Genomic DNA, 16,002 nt, shown 5'->3' with positions numbered 1-16,002 from the left:
AACTGCTCTCAATCCCCCTAGACCATTTCCACTTAACCCTTGTGTGGTGTTCACATTTTTCTTACTCACCCAACATTTGTGGGTCTGGTGGACCCATGACATTATTGAGATTTTAAAACAATAAAGCCATAACCTTTTATGTAAAAATAAACATGTTAAATTGATCTCAATTTCAAGCAATCTAGACAGAATATAAATGGTGCATTTATATATATATATAATAAGTAGAATAAGTAGATTAAGTACAATGTTGCTCAAAGGCAATTCACTCACACACCAACGGAAGAGGCAACCATGCAAGGCGCCAACATGTGTTAAGTGTCTCCCTGCGACACACTTCCCAGGAGGAGCGGGAATCGAACCCAGTACTCTCTGCTTACCAAACAATGGCTCTACCTCCTGAACCACTGTCTCCACATATTTACTTGTTTTCACCTACACTTTCCACACTTTTGGGACCAGTGGACCGAAACACCATATATGTATATAAATGTGTAGGCGGGTGCAGTGTGTTCTCTAAATTAATTTGCATTGTGGATAGTCTTTTTATGTGAATATGCATACAAAGAACCCCCCCCCCTCATAATTGGGAATATTGGGAATTATTATTGGGATAATAATCTATTCTAAGTATCTATTTGAATCATTTAGTAATTATTAAAGAGCTCCATTATACTTTTAGTCAGGGGAGTGACATGGTTTCTCCAAGAGTGTTGTTTTTATTCGTTTTTATATAATCCCGCCATGTAAAGCGTATTTGGGTACCAAGACAAGTGCTATATACGACTGATGCATTCTTCTTCTTCTTCTTCTTCTTCTTCTTCTTCTTCTTCTTCTTCTTCTTCTTCTTCTTCTTCTTCTTCTTCTTCTTCTTCTTCTTCTTCTTCTTCTTCTTCTTCTTCTTCTTCTTCTTCTTCTTCTTCTTCTTCTTCTTCTTCTTCTTCTTCTTCTTCTTCTTGTCATAATTATTATTATGAATATTAATTGTGCCATACCTTGGCTTTTTTTAATTACCTTGTGACACTTTTTATTGTATTTGTAGTGGTTGTGACATGAATTCATAATCATCAAATCGAAGCCCTGTCTTTTAATTTACATCAAACGTATTTTGCTGCTAATAATAAGCTCTCATTCTCAGCCAGGTATTTCTTGTGTTTCTGAAAGGGTATTAAAATGTGGGAATATTTCTGCACATTTAGGGTAATATGTTTGCCTTATCTTCTCATATTTTGGACATGAGATAAGTCTATTTCTAAGAGGTCACAATGATGACAGTCTCTGGTCTCCAATTATCAGTGTTGTTTGTTTCAAATGGGAAATGCATTTAGCTTTGGCCCTTAGTGTGCAGTTGTCGCTGTTTTGGTGATGGACTATTATGGCATGAAGTTACATTGTAGCCAGTCTGATTCAACATCTCTCTCTCTCTTTCTCTCTCTCTCTCTCTCTCTCTCTCGCTCTCTCTCTCTCTCTCTCTCTCTCTCTCTCTCTCTCGCTCTCTCTCTAACAAAATATACCACGTTTTCCATTTGATTCGTCAGTTGTTTTACTTTTGTAGCACTAATATGACAAATTTTTTCAGTCATCATGCTAAAATCAACTGTTTAAGCCACATTTTAAAGCTGATATTTTTAAATGTTCCTAGCACAGACTGTAAGCCTACTAGCATACCAAGTAATGTAGCACAGACTGTAAGTCTACTAGCATACCAAGTAATGTAGCACAGACTGTAAGCCTACTAGCATACCAAGCAGGGACATGCACAGGACTTTAGAGGGGCAGGTGCTCAAAGGCTGAAAAGGGCACTGGGCCTGTGCTATTTTTGGGGGCCCTTTTTGGGCGGGGAGGGGCCTTTTTATGCTTTTTGTTTTTTTTTGGTGATCAAATATTGAATATTGAACTATAATAATCAGTGCAGGAGCTCACTTATCTTTGAAAGACACTTTTATCACTGACTTAAAAGGCCCATACATCTCCATAAATGTTCAGGGCGGAGGGAATAAGTGCTTACCCTACAGACCCCAAGTCTGTTAGGACAGCAGACTCGGTTGGCACTGCTCAAAACATACCTTTTTAAAATAGCTTTTAAATGAATTATTATCTTTATTTCATTGTCTTGTTTTTCTTTATTTCTATCAATTTTACTTAAATATTTTATTATACTTTGTATTATACATTTTACTCAACCTCAGCCAATCGCGCACTGCCCACTAACCAAGGGAAAAAAGTATTGCTTCTCAGCGCAGAGATCTGTCTGATGAAAGAAACAGCTTCAATTATAGTCACGCGCCGCATTTTTTGGCAGTAACAGCGTTATTAAGATTGGAAGAGTAATCCGTTAGATTACTCGTTACTGAAAAAACTAACGCCGTTAGTTACGCCGTTATTTATAACGCCATTATTCCCATCACTGGATGTCACAGTATGATGTCATAATCAAACATTGTAGAACATTTGTGATGTCACAGTATGATGTCATAATAGAACATTCTAGAACATTTGTGATGTCACAGTATGTCATAATCAAACATTCTAGAACATTTGTGATGTCACAGTATGATGTCATAATAGTACATTCTAGAAATCTAGAACATTTGTGATGTCACAGTATGATGTCATAATAGACATTCTAGAACATGTGTGATGTCACAGTATGATGTCATATAGACATTCTAGAACATTTGTCATGTCACAGTATGATGTCATAATAGTACATTCTAGAACATTTGTGATGTCACAATATGGTCATAATAGAACATTCTAGAACATTTGTGTAACAGTATATATTCAACAATTCTCTCAGAAGAGCTCAGATCTCAAAAGACTTGTTTCCGGCTACTTGTCTGTAAGCTTGAATATATTCTGTAGATACCATTTTAAAATCACCACATGGAAAAGGAAACAATGTCCTGTACAATCTTTAATGAGCTGTGTCTGGAGGGAAGGTTCTGTGATGTGGTTATTAAAGTCAACAGCACTGAGTTGAATGCCCACAAGGCCCTCCTGTGTGACTGCAGTGACTATTTCAGGTAAGTTTAGCTTGGTTCAGGTTAGCTTGGTTCAGGTTAGTTTGGTTCAGCTTAGCTTGGTTCAGGTTAGCTTGGTTAGTAAACAGATACCATACTGTACTTTTACTGTAAACAGATACTATACTGTACTTCTACTGTAAACATATACTATACTGTACATCTACTGTAACCAGATACTATACTGTACTTCTACTGTAAACAGATACTATACTGTACGTCTACTGTAAAAAGATACTATACTGTACTTCTACTGTAAACAGATACTATACTGTACTTCTACTGTAAACAGATACTATACTGTAAAAATATACTATACTGTACGTCTACTGTAAACAGATACCATACTGTACTTCTACTGTAAACAGATACAATACTGTACTTCTACTGTAAACAGATACTATACTTCTACTGTGCTAAGACCCTATACTTCTACAGTGAACATATATGACTACACAGGACAGAATGTTGCTTACTGTTTACTCATCAGATATCTCTATACTCTGCGTGCCACAGAGCCCTCTTCACTCGCTGGAGCGACTCAGATAAAGCAGTCTACACTATCCCTGGGGTGTCCCCGGGTATGATGCAGCTCATCATAGAGTACTCCTACACACGCTTTGTGCTGGTGACAGCAGAGAACGTGGTAGAGCTTCTGGTGGCTGCAGACCAGGTTCTCGTCACTGGCATAGTAGGAGCGTGCTCCGACTTCCTAGAAGGCCAGCTGTCTCTGGAAAACTGTGTCGGCATCTGGAGGTTGGTGGACATCTACTGCTGCCCTGACCTGAGGCGCAAGGCCCATCTCTTCATCGTGTGCCACTTTGAGGAGATGTTGCACGTCTCACAGGAGTTTGTGGAGCTGTCCCTGCAGCAACTGGTGGACATCATCGAGAGGGATGATCTGAACGTGAAGAGCGAGGAGACAGTGTTTGAGGCCGTCCTCCGTTGGATCGACCACTCCCGTGAGGAGCGTAAAACACACATCCCTTTGCTGCTGCCCAAGGTAACTAATTGTATTACTGTGCATTACATTAAAACAACACTAGGTTCCCTAGTACGGTGGTTCTCAAACATTTGGGTCCAAACTGTTCCCTAGAAACCGTCTACAACCGATGTCTAAGTTGTACCCGCTGTCTGCTTGTCTCTTCCCAGGTTCGCATGGGCTTGATGAGGCCTGACTACTTGCTGAACAACATCCAGAACAACCCTGTGGTGAGGGACAGCCACGACTGCAGGGCCCTCATCCTCAGCGTCCTGAACCCCCCTGGCTCCGACAGGCTCCCAAACCCCCTGATGCGTCCACGCCTGCCCCAGGAGGTCCTATTGGCCATCGGAGGCCTGGGTGGCAGCATCCTGACCATGAAGGCTTACGATATCCGAGCCGGTGGATGGATGGACGTGAGTGTTGAGGGGGAGAATCCCCGGGCCTGCCACGGCACCGCTTATCTCCGCGGTCTGGTCTACTGCGTCGGTGGCTGGGACGGCAGTAAGCGTCTCAGCAGTGTGAGCAGGTTCAACCCCGTCACTCGCAGCTGGCTGCAGGCGGCTCCCATGCACTCATGCCGCAGTAGCCTCAGCGTGGTCGCGTTGGACGGCTGTATCTACGCCATGGGAGGGATCAACGGAGGCGTGGTACTGAACACCACCGAACGATACGAGCCTGAAACCGACCAGTGGACAGTGATCTCACCCATGCTGGAGCACAGGGGCCAAGCCGGGGCAGCAGCCCTCCAGGGCAAGGTGGGTGGAACTGAGGGACACAGGGTGCTAGATGAACACAAGGAACGTTAGATCAGAAATCATAAATGTCTTTATTGCCAAGTAAGCTTGCACATACAAAAGATGTGTCTGGGTCCTTTGGTGCATAAACATTAACAGACAATTAAAGTAGAATGAAATCAAATGGAATATATAAACTAAATTAGAATATTCTTTCTTATTACAGGTTTACATCTGTGGTGGCCGCACAGCTGAGTGCTACAGCCCAGACACCGACCAGTGGACTCTGATCGCCCCCATGAGCAGCAGGCGTGCCGGACTGGGAGTCGCGGCGTACGGAGGAAGAGTCTATGCGGTAGGTGCACACGGAGACAAATGCTTTATACTAGATATTTGTAGATATGTATCATTTGACTTTCAATGCCTCTGTGATGCCCTAATTTCCCTAAATCGATTAATACAGTGTCTGCCTGCCATAACCACATACTAAAACATTCCTCTCATGTGTCCTGTCCTCAGGTGGGAGGGTGGAACCGTGGAAACTACCTGCGTAGCGTGGAGGCCTACAGCCCCTTGACTGACACCTGGAGCGCCCTGCCTGCCATGCTCACCCCCCGCAGCCACTTTGGCATCGCGGTGCTGGATGACCTCCTCTTCGTGGTCGGAGGCATCAATGGCTTGAACACCATCTCCAACTTGGAGTGCTACAACCAGAGCAGCGACAAGTGGACTGTAGCTGAGGACATGAAGATCCAGCACAGTGCCATAAGCTGCTGCATAATGCATGGCCTGCCATTTAATATGAGCCAGTACGCTGCTCCCCGTGGAGGAGGAGGAGGAGAAGGAGGAGGAGGAGGAGAGGAGGAAGATGAGGAAGATGAGGAAGAGTAGGAGGAGGAGGAGGATTAGGAGGAGGAGGAGGAAGAGGAGGAAGAGGCAGCAGGGGATCCATCTAAGAACCTTAAACATTTATTAGACCAAAAGAATTCCTAGGAAATTAATAAATTACTATCAGCCAAAGGTGGTGCATTTCTTTCTTCTAGTAATTCAGACAATATCGGTTTTTAGTTTGTGTAATGTAATGTAATATCTGTTTTTAGTTTGTGTAATGTAATGTAATATCTAGGGATGCTCGATATTGGCTTTTTTACCGATACCAATATACCGATGTTGTCCAACTCTTAATTTCCGATACCGATATCAACCGATATCAACCGATATATGCAGGGTTTCCCCCCCCCCCCCCAAAAAACTTAATAATTTCAGGTAATTAACATTACATATGTCTTGTTATGGAATTAACATAACATTATGCATACTTTTGACAATAAATAAAATCAGAATTTGTTCTTACTTGCTTGCCTGGGTAAATAAAGGTTATAGAAATGTAAAAAAAATAATTATAAAAAAAAAAATATTTTTTTGAAAACCGATACCGATATTTTCCGATATCACATTTGAATGCCAATATCGGCCGATAATATCGGTAGGCCGATAATATCGGACATCCCTAGTAATATCTGTTTTTAGTTTGTGTAATGTAATGTAATATCTGTTTTTAGTTTGTGTAATGCACATAATATGGGAACTTTTATCCATATGCTAGCCCGGCATAGTTCTGACAGCTGTCACTTGTGCTACTGCGAAATAAATGACACACGGCTTTGTGTTGTCAACAGTGATGCCGGTAACGCGTTACTAAGTAACGCGTTATTGTAATCTGATTACTTTTCCCCGAAAATAGTAATCTAACGCGTTAATCTTTAAAAGCCAGTAATCTTATTGCAGTTACTTGTCCAAGTGGCTGTGCATTACTATTTCGTTACTATCTCATCATAAATTCATAATGCAGGCGGAATGCAGTATTTTATTTCGTTTTCGACAGTCAAAAATACATTTTTGAGCTGTTTTTCTTATTTGGGAGTGACGTGGTGTGGCAGTGAAAGGGTTACACAAGAATGTGGCCCGCGGCGTGACTGGACTCTCTGTCTGTGAGTGACTCTGCTTTGGCCCAATCACATTCCCCATCCACAGTCTGCGAATCAGAGGCAGAGTAGGGCGGGTCTTCACAGCACGTCATGTGACATATGCGCCAATCGTGTGACAGCAGGGCTCCGTTGCATTCGTCTGAGAATTCCACCCCAAAACGCTTACAGGAAGAAAAAACGCGGCTTATTATTATTACCGAGGCGCGCGGCTTATTATATTATTAAAACAGCTACTTGTGGGCACTCATAAAAACACTGTGGTCTACAAGTTGTTTAGCGAGAGGATGGTGGTAATGTGCTTCAATAGAACAATGGATCAATGCCATGTCAAAACTCGGCTCCGCTGATCTTCATCTGAAGGGCTCCGCAGTCCACACACAGACACACACACACGCGCGCGCGCACACACGGGATCGCAGCAGCCACACACACATTTCCACTGTCCAATAGACAAGCGCCCTTTTCGACCGCGTGACATTGTTCAGATGTTTCAACTTCACCCCCAGAACCGCACCGAGTCCACCAAAACTATATGTGAAAGCGACCTAAACGTAAATACTGTCTACCGCTAAAAACAGCACATCCAATTGCATTGAAAGCATCTGGAATCACAACACTACGACGCTTCGACTAGGTACAGGAGGACTCGGAGGCCAGCCAAACAGCAAAAGAGAGAGATTGTTTCTTTCCCTATTGATTAATGTATATTTGATGGTGGCAGAGCAAAAGCTCTTATTTGCCAGATTTACAGTTAATTTACATGTTAAAGAGAGACTGATTGTATGTTTATAGAGAGACATTTATAAAAACAATTTAATAGTTACAGTTGATATAATTGAATAGTTCAGCCTGCATTTGTTAGATGTGAATGGATACACTGGTTTTGTAAAACCACTGGCTGGCTGCTCTAATGCTGTGAGCATCATAGACTGTTGCTTTACCATACTTGATGGTACAGAAGCTGAAGCACTAGTTTAACAATTTACGTTATGTGCAGAGAAACAAGTTAAAAACTATTTATGCACTTTCAATAAAGCGTTTTAAAAAAACTGTTGGGGGAACGACGACGACTTCGTAACCTAGTTACTTTCAAAGTAACTAAGTTACTCTGATAATCAAGTAATCAGTAAAGTAACTTGGATTACTTTTTAAAGGAGTAATCAGTAATCAGTAATCGGATTACTTTTACAAGTAATCTGTGGCATCACTGGTTGTCAACTGATATAAATTGTGCGTTTCTCTATTCCGATGATTTCTACAATATAATATATATATATATATATAAATAACTGTCTTTCACTAGTACCTTACTACTATGTACTATGTTACAGTACTATCCGTATACTACTACCTACCATGCTAATATGTCTATTATACTATGCACTCAGGGTGTAACACTCAAGTTCAACACTATTTGACGAACAATGCCACTGACCATAAGCTGCCAGAGATGCACATCTCCTGCTGACCAGAAAACCACACACTTTTCTGATAGTGGGGTGCCTGGACACTTATCTGGTCATTTAAAATGTATATGCGAAAGTTTCGTTTTCACTTCTAATTTGAAGATAAGGATCTATAGAACAATTTTGGTGTGTCAAGGAACCAGTTGAATTTAATAAAAATGTATCCAAAATGGCCACAATCGAAATCATGAATTCTTTAAAAACGTCTTAATGTTCACACAATTGCTGTGTAATATAATTTTGTATTGCTATTTTAAGTTAATACTGTGTGAGGAATCAACTGGAGTTCAAATATTGATGTTTTGAATATTCTGGTATGGCAAAAATCAAAGATGGCTGCAATTTCTGTATTTATTTCGATTTACGCTTCATACCTTTTATTCTATTGAACCTAGAATGGTGATGTTGGTGCCTGTACCTAGGTTTTCATGAATGAGTAATTGAATAAAAATTAAATAAACATGATTGGAGCATATCTTATATGATATTTCACACAATGAGACAATAAATATGTGGAGAACTAGAGTTAGATATGAGAACTGTAAACAACAGTTGATTGTGAAGAACAAACAATGATTGTGAAGAACGTCCACATCACAAGAAAGGATCTGCATCTCGGCACCAATGTCAACGCCATGCCAAAGACCTGATGGAGGTGTTGCTGAGCAATGGGAATCCCTTTGAGGAGGGCAGTAAAGACCTGGTTACATTAGACAATAAGGTTTGTGAGTCTGCGGCTGCTGCCGTATCTCTCCATCAACTCGAGTCTACGGGACAAGAGCAGTACAACAATTTCAGGAAGAGTGCTTGAATCAAATAACAGACTTCTGACAGCACCGATCAAGCGAAATGCAGAGCTCTATGGGAAAGCTTTTATTGTGCTAGACACAATACACGTCAAGTAGAGATATTTCTGTTGACGAGCAGTTAGTTGCGCCAGGTGTAACAAGACATTTTCTCATTCCTGTCAAATAAGTTGTTAACAGATGGACAGTTCCCAGATGACAATGATGTCTACATCACTGCAGGTGATCAAGTCCACCATGTTGGAAACAGTCCACCAATGGATCAATGCAACCATGAGGAAGCTGACACTCGTGTCCTATAATACATCTCCTCCACGCCCTGCAAACATCATCACTTGGGAGGGTGCATACTGGAGATACAGATGTTTGTCGTAATCCTTCTGACTAATTTCCATCACATCAAGCCACTAACAGATACACGCACAGACCATATGCCTACTAGCATACCAATTAATGTAGCACAGACTGTAGGCCTACGAGCATATACCAAGTAATGTAGCACAGACTGTAGTCCTACTAGCATACCAAGTGATGTAGCACAGACTGTAGACCTACTACCAAGTGATGTAGCACAGACCATATGACTAGCATACCAGTGGCGGCTCTGCCACTAGGGGCGCACGGGCACCGACCCACCTGCTGTTAAATCAGAGAATAAGAAAATAAAACTTTTTCGTTTTTTGTTTTATAGCCCTATAAATAATATAAACATGTTTAAAATGAATAATATTTACTCATTTTAAGTATGTTTGTATTTCCAATGCACAATATAACGTTATTATCTAAAATAAAAAAACACTCGTTTTCCTGAGCAGGAAGTGACGTTTTTTTTATTTTTTTTATTTTTTCGTATTTCTCGCCCGGGCTAGACGCGATAGCGCTGAGTGCGTGTCACAGTTTGATCGCTGTATCCGTCACAGCCAATCAGTGCATAACGCGTTGTGCGTTGAAATATGACTATTATGTTGGAATCCGGGCGCGATTTGAAGCGGTCTAGCCAGTAGCGTCAAGAATTTCTGTAGCCGCATTTCGCGGAGACGCTCTCTGATTGGCCGACGCCAGTATTTTTTTCCGTAGCAGAATTTCACAGAGACGATCTCTGATTGGCCGAATCCAATTTCTAATGTTCCAAATTTCTAGCTTATTCCTAGGTTGGTCCGTTGGTGAGAGATAGTTGTGTTGTTGTGTTGTTGTGAGATGCAGGCAGCAGAGCGTGCCGTGACTGCAAGTTCTTTAGACTGTTAAGCTTAGGCACTCTTTCAAAGTTGGTTACGGTTAGAGTTTGTCTTAGAGCATGGCGATAGAACGCCAGGTAGTTTGCAGGCTGTTCGAGGCGGAAATGGACAAAGACACAGCTCTTCACTCACACAGTACTTGTTGGCTAACAACAAGCTATATGGATGCGGAGGGACAACAATGGATGGACATCAACACAGGCTGGATGGACAATGCCATGGAGTGGATATACTTTATCAACAAGCCAACAACAAGGTAGATTAGCGATCTTAACTCTAGTTTAATACATGATACGTTGTAACGTTACAGCTTTCAGCTAACGTTAGCTACTGCTAGCTGTTAGCTCCGTTATCTTAGCTGGCCACTTTTATAATTACTGCATGGAAACGGAGTAACGTTAACGTTTAAACATTATGTCGAGGTCATACAATACTACAGTCGACATAAGGTTAACGTTACCCCGTTTCCATGAAGTGTTTAAATAGCAGCAATCTTGTTGAAAATGTAACTTTACTAAAATGCTCTCTCTCTCTCTCTCTCTCTCTCTCTCTCTCTCTCTCTCTCTCGCTCTCGCTCTCTCTCTCTCTCTCTCTCTCTCTCTCTAATTTCGCCGCATGTGGGGCATAACCACTCAGACAATGAATGGTAACTTGTTTAAAATGACGAGCTTTACAAATGTGTTTATTATTGAATGGATCTGACATCATCTGAGAGAGAGAGAGAGAGAGAGAGAGAGAGCGAGAGAGCGAGAGAGCGAGAGAGCGAGAGAGAGAGAGCGAGAGAGAGAGAGAGAGAGAGAGAGAGAGAGAGCTGTGCGTGTTTGTGTTGGGCTATTGGAAACGTGGTTGCATTTGACTGACTGATCATATATTGATCGATGGCAATGGTGATAATATTCGCCAATGCGTGCCTTGTACATGTTTGCAAAATGTTTGGTATAGCGCCCCTAGTGGCGAAGCATCCACGGGCCGCCACTGTAGCATACCAAGTAATGTAGTGTTGTGTTTATCTGATAATCATCAATAATGAAAGGTAGAATTAATCTTTCAGATTTGTATTCAAAAGTGAATCAAGCAATAGTACAAACAGGGACAATACCATTGCAATGGGCAGGAATCTACATTCTACATTATGCCAAGAACAGAACGGAACAAGCTTCCTATATATATCGTCACTAAGCCAATGAAATGGCTTCTTCAGAAAATAGAATCAGAGGAATAAGACTAATACAAGTCTAAACATGGTTATAGATTTAGAATAGCAGACTTAGGGGATCTAGAACAGTTTTAGAACACAGACTCTCGTCTCCTGACAACAGGAGCATTTGATGACATTCCCTGTATGAGCACAAATAGAATTGCCAGCTTTAACACAGTAAAACACCTCTAACCTCTTAACCGGTTCCACCCGACGGGACCGGTACCGGTCCCGAAATGCCATCTGGTCATTAATCAATATTTTTTTGACTGTTGTATAAAATTTGCGATTTAAATTTCAAACGTATTCAAGTATTAACATCACTAACATGTCACAACAGCATGTAGAATGTATATTATCATCAATACGTTAGTTTAGCAATAGGTTAAGTGGCCTTAGATAGATTTTCTGAAGTCTATTCCAAGACGGCGACCATTTTGGAAATGTTGAACCATGGGAATTGTGCGTCTCTACTTTTCATAGCTCCATTTCTGCAGACCCCTTTCTTATTGGTTGAGCCCATTTCTGCAGACCCCTCTCTGATTGGTTGAGCCCATTTCTGCAGACCCCTCTCTGATTGGCCGAGCACGCGCATGCGCATGAGCCGAGACAAGCTCCTCTAGCTTCGAAACTCCGTTAAGCTCCAGAGAGAGAGGCTGAAAACCCACAGTTCTTGGCCGACGGATGGGAGCCGAATCCCGGATCCGAGTTTTCTGATGAATACCCTAAAACATGGAGGTCGCGAACGCAATTTATACGCATGGAAGTATTGATTACGCCATAACGAATCATTAAAAAAATATACCGTTAACTGGAATATGTTGTGTGTGCCTTTACACATATGTTGGATTAGGTAATTGGTTTGTCATTAAAAACCAATAATAATCGCTCGCATCGCCGGCTTCGCTGACCAGAGCTCTCTCAGATTCAAAGTTTTAATTGTAGCCTGGAACATACATGTTTCGGAACCAATGTGTAACTAGACAGTTACAATATAACATTTATATTAATTAACCCAGTTAATACCTTAAGAGTAAGAGTCTGGTGGTCAATGTCACCTCGGATTGCTACGGAAATGTTGTGTCTTACTAATAATAACTAATTCCTTGGTCAATAGAAGTCTCTGTGATACTTTCTGAATATGATTTGGGAACATCAAATGGGCAGGGTTATAATAGAAGAAAGACAGTGTAAACAATATAATTAACTCTGAATATAATAATGAGGAAAAATAAACAGGATACACAACAAGGTGCATGAGATGAGGTTATATGTAGAACATGGTACAGTTACAGTAAGTGGGGAGTGCGTCATGGTACAGTTACACTAAACAGTGATCTAAACAGTTTCTGACAGCTGGGCTGTGTTGAACTTGTCACGTGAAATAACGTTATGTGAATAAACCGCGAAATAACATAACGTGTTATAATAATATAATGTTATATAACGTTACAATGTACAGTTTCTGACAGCTGGCTGTGTTGTGAAATGTGCATAACGTTATGAATAAACCGCGAAGTCACGCGAAATAACGTTATATGCGAATCTGGTAGTACATTTCTTTTTATCTTCTTGATATGATAACATTACATCCGCCTTTTACCGTGTGACGAGCTAAACCAATCAGAGAGGGGCTTCGCTCAACCAATCAGAGAGGGGCTTTGCTCAAATGGGCTCAACCAATCAGAGAGAGGTCTGCAGAAATGGAGCTACGAAAAGTAGAGACGCGGGAATTGTAGCCTTTTTGCGGCCATTTTGTAGAGGACATGCATAGCTGTCGATCAATTATTCCGAACTACACTTCCTGGAAGATACTATGGGGGTTCAAGGTTGAGCGTTCTGAATGAATTATATCAATAACTGTTATTATTCGGGATAATAAGCCACAAAAGGTAACGTTTTTGACAAATATTGAAACGCAGTTAGTTTCTCCTCCCTATTGTTAGCATGTAGCAACAATTAGATCTGAAATTAGTTTCAAAAAGGTTGCACTGTGGTGAAAATAAAAAAGTACAGTAAATTACAGTAGATTATCTGTTCTTATGCACGCCTGGTGATACTAAATCCAAATTTAACTCGGGCATTTGAAAGATAATATATGTATAAATGTGCGAATTGGCTATAATAAGGTAATTTATAAGCCTCCTATTCTATATTCTTTTTTTTTTAACAAATGTTTTTATTTTCCTTTTTTTTACATGAAACAAGACAAACAATACAGTAACAGTAATAATCAACGATAAATCACAGGACAATAACATAAATAATAATAACAATAATGATAGTCCAGTAATTAAATCAGAATGAAAGTAGATTAAAAGACATAAAAATAATAAATACAATACATGGGCTCTTGCCCCCCCTCAGGACCCCAACGTGGGCTATACATCCACTACTTCATTCAACATCAGAAAATTCCAAATTTATATGCGTTCCTTTATCTTATCCACCACAGCTACCCAGACTGCTATGCTGGCTTCATTAACACCTAAAATTTGTGCAGTAGATATCTCTAGATAAATCACATCGAGATAGGTGAGAATCCATACCTTCCGGCACATTTTATCCGGTTGAATCCAGCGTGACGCTATCAACTTTTATATTCTATAATAATATTTCAAATTGCATTGGTCCGGATGGGAGAATTTAGTACTGTATCTACAGAACCTTCTGTTTACAGTAATCATCTTCCCTTTATTAATTTCCTTAGATTTGTTGTACACATGATCTCAAGAAGGTACTGAACGAGATCAGTGGCAGTTTTTTATGTTTGGTCATTATTAGCATGGTGTTATTCACTGTCAAAGATGCAAAGAAAAATCATAATTCATATTCTCCTTTGTTTCATCACTATTTAAGCAAGCCTAATAATATACACAATATTTCTGACACTGTGAATACATTCCCTGAGGTCCATAGATGTACCTACAGTAGATACCAAGAATATGCAAATTGACCTTGTAGAAGTGGAGCAATATTCCATTTACCTAGGTATATATTTTAGGCGGATTTTCACCACAGGTGGAAAAAGGGGGCTCTTTTATAAAACATTTTACCCAAAGTGATTTGCGATGTATTATACTTTATACGTATAGCACATGCATGTGTCTGGTCTCTTCTCTCTGAAGTTTCTTTAAAGAAATCTTTTCACTCGTCTGAACGGCTTGTCAAATGACGCTCGCCGGATGTTTCATCTTGTAACTCGAGAATGAAATCACGCAATAGGTTGAATGTGGTGATGATCTAAAGGCGTAAAATTCAACTTTCCAACTATTGGTTGATCGTGAAAACACAGTCCGGAGCCGACAGAATAGAGCAAAGTGCCGCCATTGGGCCGTCCGATGCTTAAGTAATTTTACAATAGATACAATTATAGACAGATAGATAGATAGATAGATAGATAGATAGATAGATAGATAGATAGATAGATAGATAGATAGATAGATAGATAGATAGATAGATAGATAGATAGATAGATAGATAGATAGATAGATAGATAGATAGATAGATAGATAGATAGATAGATTTATAGATAGATAGACTTACATTAGCAAAAAACATAGTAGCACAGACTGTAGGCCTACTAGCATACCAAGTTAAAGTATTACACAAGCTCCACTATTCCAAAGCCAGACTAGCGAACATATTTTTTCTCTCTCGTAGCACAGAGGAATCACCTGCTCCCCTAATCACCAGCCTCCTGGTTGGAAGACATTAACCCTTTCACTACCACACTACCAAAGGGTTCACTGTGGCAATACAGAAGGTTAACCCTTTCATTGCCACACGACATAGGGTTAACCCTTTCACAACCACACTAGTTTCAAGTTCAAGTTTCTTTAATAGTTGTCATACAGAAGTACAGAATACTTTTGTACAAAATGCTTCTTACTGTTGCGCTCCAGAGACTGTGCATGACAAGATAAGTATGAAATAAAAACATAGTAAAAATTAGAAGAAAAAAAAGAGGTCACAGTGTTCAGTTTAGACATATGTACAATGTTCGTAGACGTGGTTACCATACAATATACAATACTGTGCAGTGTACTAATATACAATACTATATAGTGCAAGGCATAAATGGACGAGGTGCAGTTTAGGTACAATTCACAGTAGGTGTACGAGTTGTAGTGCAAATCCTTTATCAATAAATATAAAGTGTAAGTGTGTTTGTGTGATCTAAAGTGTGGAGAGTGGGTGCTGCAGTGTGTTGTTTGTTTGAGTGAGTGTGTGTGTGCGTGTGGGTGTGTGTGCTGTGTGCATTTGATGGTTGTTGCATAGTGATTATTGTTCGTTTAGCGATTATTGTTCGTTTAGCAGCCTGATGGCCTGGGGATAGAAGCTCCTTCTGAGTCTTTCTGTGCTCGCCATAAGACTCCGGTATCGCTTGCCTGACGGCAGCAGTTCAAAGAGGCAGTTGTTCGGGTGGCTCGAGTCCTTAATAATTCTCTTAGCCTTCCCCTTGCACCGCTTGTTGTAAATGTTCTGGAGGGTGGGAAGCCCCCCTCTAATTGTGCGTTCGGCTGAACGTGTCACTCTTTGTAGTCTGCTACGGTCTTGTGCAGTG

Source organism: Notolepis coatsorum, assembly GCF_963971535.1.
Source record: "Notolepis coatsorum genome assembly, chromosome: 15".
Classification (NCBI taxonomy): domain Eukaryota; kingdom Metazoa; phylum Chordata; class Actinopteri; order Aulopiformes; family Paralepididae; genus Notolepis; species Notolepis coatsorum.
Note: the sequence above shows the minus strand (reverse complement) of the source record.